This window comes from Sceloporus undulatus, chromosome 2 (assembly GCF_019175285.1).
Source record: "Sceloporus undulatus isolate JIND9_A2432 ecotype Alabama chromosome 2, SceUnd_v1.1, whole genome shotgun sequence".
Taxonomy (NCBI): domain Eukaryota; kingdom Metazoa; phylum Chordata; class Lepidosauria; order Squamata; family Phrynosomatidae; genus Sceloporus; species Sceloporus undulatus.
This window is the reverse complement of record NC_056523.1, coordinates 159225644-159230736: the sequence shown is the minus strand read 5'-3', so window position 1 is coordinate 159230736 and position 5093 is coordinate 159225644. Positions and strand designations below refer to the sequence as shown.

General features: G+C 43.1%; 1 protein-coding gene across 1 annotated transcript in view; it reads left to right on the top strand.

The window, feature by feature from the left end:
* Positions 1-5093, top strand: part of RHEBL1 (RHEB like 1) — an 81480-nt gene that overhangs the window by 46300 nt on the left and 30087 nt on the right. The gene's annotated exons all lie outside the window — the stretch shown is intronic.

Genomic DNA, 5093 nt, shown 5'->3' with positions numbered 1-5093 from the left:
GTACTTACATTGACCCATGGATAAGCCGACTCAGTTTTTTTGGGGTCACTTTTTTGACTAAAATTTCTAGACTTATACATGAGTATAAGTACATGAGTGAGTAACTACACCAGGGAGGCTTTTTTATTGGAGGTGGATGGATATTTGTTTATTTTTAAACTTTGTATGTTTTAAAATTATTTTTATAATGTTTTAATTGTGAATATTTTAATAGTTTTTAAGATGGCAGTGAGTATTTTGATTGATTTCCTGTTGTGTGGTGCCTTGGGTTCCACTCTAAGAGAAAGGTGGCATATACAATAAACAAACAAACAAACAAATTTCTGTATGGCAGTGGCATCACTTGGGTTGGCGTCACCTGGTGCAGTAACTCATGGTGTCACCCCATCACTGACCTCCTCCCATGCCACACCATACAGAATCCTTAGTAATATTTTTTGTACTAATTTTACTCATAAATCATAATTCCCGTATATCACTGAATGTAATAGTAATATTTGTGACATTAACAACTAGCAAAATTAAAATTATCTCTTTAAATTAGAATATCATACAGCATCCGTACATTTACATGTACTTAGTTTCATGCGCTTAAACTGAAAATTTGGTATGATGTGAATTTTTTAAAGAAAAAATTGAAAATAATTTTTTAAAAATTAAATAAACAAGTTAAATTTTTAAAAAAAAATTAATTATTAAAATAAATCTGGGCCTCTCTTTTTTCCTCCAACTTGTGGTCCTTTCCAGTTCTAAGATTCTATCCTATGATTAAGGAGATAGCTGTGATAGAAAACTCCACAGGATCAGCCCCCAGGTTTTTAAGCTGTTGATGAGCACAGTGTGGAAAAGTATTTTTTTCTCTCTCGCCATTATTCCAGCTCCCAGACTATATCTCAGCAAGCATGGCTCTGTACAGCTCCTATGCTACCACCTGAAAGCTTAGGAATGTTACTGTTTTTGGCTTCCAAATTTCTCAGCCAGCATAGTTGCTGGCCATACTGGCTGGGGGATACAAAAGACTTTTATCCAAAAAAGTTAACTTTTACAAACTTGGAATGAGACTGAGAAGAGTGCATAGAAGCTTCCACTTCTGGAGGAAAGAAATCTTTATGCAGCTGGTCCTCCGGCTTCTCAGCGTTCATTACATGCTGCCCATGCATTTTCAGCTTAAAAGATTTTTCAAGAAGATTCATCTGTACCACAAATATTGTTTCTGATTTTTCAACGAGTGGGATTGCCCTTTTTATTTCTTTGCTATTTCTTTTCTGTAGAATCATAGGCCTCATTCACACTCATGGCTTTGTACTGGATTGGTTCGGATTGCACAATTGATTCGATACCGAATAGATGTTCACACTATGCTTGCCACAATCAAAGCTATCCGTGTTCATATTAAAGCTCACATTAATATTTGTAACCAATTGAAAATGGTGATCAAAGCTGGCACCCAGGAGGGAGGGGCGGTGGACAGAGGGTGGGCAGAGGGGTGGGACATACCCATCTCAAGGGTCTTGCCAAACTGCCATTCTTTTTCCCCTCTCAGTGCTCACAGTTCCGTGGGGCTCTTTGTGATTTCAAATTTCCTGCATTGTCAGGTGGTCCTATTAAATCACTGTGCAGTTATTTTCTGCTTCTGCTGGAAAATTGGTTACCTTTTCCCTGTGGGCCTGAGGTAGGGGAAATTGGGGGGGCCCTGGTGTGGCATGTTTTTTTTAAAAAAAACTTTGATAGCTTCTGTACACTATCACATTTGCATGGGTTCACAGGCGGGGGGGGGAGAGTAATGGGTGGATCCATAGGTACCATGGGAGATTCTTCCCTGGCATGAATGGATCCATGGGTGCCTTGAGGGGATTCTTTCTTGGCATGCCTGGATCCATGCCTGCTATGGAAGAACACCCCCCCCCCATGAACCCACACAAAAGTGACAGTGTGCAGAAGCTGTCAAAGTTTTTTTTTTAAAAAAACCCTCCTACATCATGCCTCCCAAGGAACACCCCCCCCCCACGACTTCCTGTACCTCTGGCACACAGAGAAAAGGGAACCAATTCACCAGCAGAAGCAGAAAACAGCTGCACAGTGATTTAAAGGAACCACTTGACAGCATAGGAAATTTAAAACCACAAAAAGCCCCGTGGAACCGTGATCACAGAGAGGGAAAAAAGAATGGTGGTTTGGCAAGACCTTTGGGATGGGTATGTCCCACCCCTCTGCCCACATTCTTCCCATTTCCCCTCCCTCCTGGGTGTTCCGAACGTGATAGGCAGCACGTTTGCATTTGTGACAACCTGTGTCTTTTCAAAAGACATGATAAAAGATCCAGAATCAAAAGAACAGGCTTGTGCCGATTCAACCCGAGCACACTTATAGGTGTAATTAACTCAAGTGTGAACAAGGCACCTATAACCTGGTTTGCAAACCAGTTTAAATTATAGTTTCAACTCTGAGGAGAGACCACAGCTCTTACTGTATCTGTTACTGTTACTCGGAAGTTAGATAATATTGTTACATGTGAAAGAAAGAGAAAGAGTGTAGAGGAGGTATAGACTGCTTAGTAAGGGGATCATATATGCCATTCCACATTACCGCTTGGGGAACCTGCTCCTCTATCACCCTACATTTGGGGTGTTGTCACATGCTGGGGTGGGAGTAAAATCTGCTCAGAGAGAGTAAGAATCAAATCCACAGGGTTTCCTGGTTTGCCTTCTTCCCAAACCCCAGTCCTGTATGATAAAAGGGCAAATCCTGTATGATACAGAGGAATCCCTGCTGTTGTCTCCAATCAGAGATAATAGCAAAAATTCCCTTGTACATTTTGCCTTATCAGCCAGGAGGGAGAGCAGCTTGCAAAGAAGTTGGCTATTCTCAGACCGACGAGTCTGCAGGAACTAACAGGGATAAGAGAATACTCTGCTCTTCCTCCTCCTCTACATATTCCCTGCACTATGAATGGAGCAAGAATCAAAACTAGGGATGTAAAGAATATTCTCCAAAATTCGAAAATTAGGAGAAAAATGGCAATTTCGAACATTTCTATTACAATCTGGAGAGGAGAAATTCTGAATAATTCTCTATCAATGAGTAAGAATATTGAGGCTAGTCATTTCGAAATGAGAGGGAGAGAAGAATCCTTCATCTGACTCTCGATAGTCACTATTTGCATATTTTGTGTAAGAAAAGCTACCATTCATCCTGGAGGCTATTTCTTTTGTTAGGGTGATTTGCTCCAACTTTGCTTAATCACAGCAGCTTTGCTTTGAAAAACAAAAGATAACAAAAGGTGAGGCTTCTGCCCTTTATGCCATGCTCTGACATTCAAGTTCTCACAGAACAGAAGAACTTGAAATCTCAAAACTTATTATCAGGAAAGGTCTTGGCCACCGTTTTTTGGAGTAAGACAGGTATTTTGATGATAAAAAAATGACTAATCACTTTGATGAAATACAGTTACATCACTATGATCTGGAGATTACCTTGCAGTGGAGACATTGATTTGGGTTCTCCAAGGCCAAGAAATTCAAGTACACACACACACACACACACACACACAATGCAAAATAAATGTAGGTTTGCCTTAGCATCACCTTGAGAGAGCTGGAGAGAGAGGTTTGTCATGTCCTGCCTCTGAGGCTGAGAGACTGTGCCAATTATTATTATTATGATTACATGACCTCTTAGCATCACCATGGGAGAAGTGCAGAGAGAGAGGGCAGGGAAATGTCTAACAATATGTAAGCTGCTCTGATAGCACCACAGACTGCTGGGAACTGCAGTCTAATAAGGCTGCATTGCACACTGCAGAAATAATCCAGTTCGACAATACTTTAATGCTATGGAAACTCCTGTTGTGCCACCAGAGCTCTCTGACAAAGAAGGCTAAATGTCTCACAAAACTACAATACCCAGATATTGTTGTTGTTGTTGTTGTTGTTGTTGTTTTCTTATATCCCTGGCACAGACTCTCAGCCTCAAAGGGAGGCACTGCCCTTCCCCAACAAGCCTTGCATGCCAGGAGAGTCCTAAAAGTCACAACAGACGACAACAGCCATGTTTCCAAGAGGTCATGGAGAAAGGGAGCTCAGGGCTTGGATGGCCATAGGAGCCCTCTGGGAGGCCTTGGGCAAGTCACACTCTCTGGGTCTCAGAGGAAGACACTGGCATGTCCTCATTGCAAGAGCCCTCTAAACACACACAAAACCCACAAACCCCCCTTCTTGCCCCGTTTTGCCAGGGTCCTCCCAAAGCACTGAGAGTGCCCACCAGAAGGCAACAAACATCAACAGCCAAGTGGGTCACACTGTCTCATCAGGATGACACTGGAAGATGGGACAAACCGAGGGTTTTATTGGCATAAAGAGGAGTTTTGTCATGGGATGCCCCTGAAGCTGAGATAGTGTGACCCTCACAGATGAGAAGGGGAGGGGTTGGGTGCCAAGTGGCAATGCTCTTCTGCCAAGCAGGAATCCTGAAGAAGGAGCAGAGTGGGGGGAGATGGCAAGAGTTCTGCCATGAATAAAGCCTACCAGGAAGGAATACTTAGGAGTTGAAGCTGAGAGGATGTGACTCGCTCAAGGTCAGCCAGTGAATTTCTATGGTGAACTGGGAGGCTAGAGTTGGGGTACCCTCAAGGACCATCCAGTCCAACCCCCTTCTGCTATGAAGGAATACATAGGAATACATGGCATACTAGAGGGCATGTAGTCTGATCCCTGTTCAACATCAGGAGGATGACACTGGAAGATGGGACAAACTGAAGGTTATCTTGGCATAAAGAGGAGTTTTGCCATGGGATGCCCCTGAAGCTGAGACAGTGTGACCCTCACAGATGAGAAGGGGAGGGGTCGGGTGCCAAGTGGCAATGCTCTTCTGCCAAGCAGGAATCCTGAAGAAGGAGCAGAGTGGGGGGAGATGGCAAGAGTTCTGCCATGAATAAAGCCTACCAGGAAGGAATACTTAGGAGTTGAAGCTGAGAGGATGTGACTTGCCCAAGGTCAGCCAGTGAATTTCTATGGTGAACTGGGAGGATCCCAGCTCAGCCATGTAAATCCACAGGGTGACATTGGGTAAGTCACACTCTCTCATTCCTGGAAATT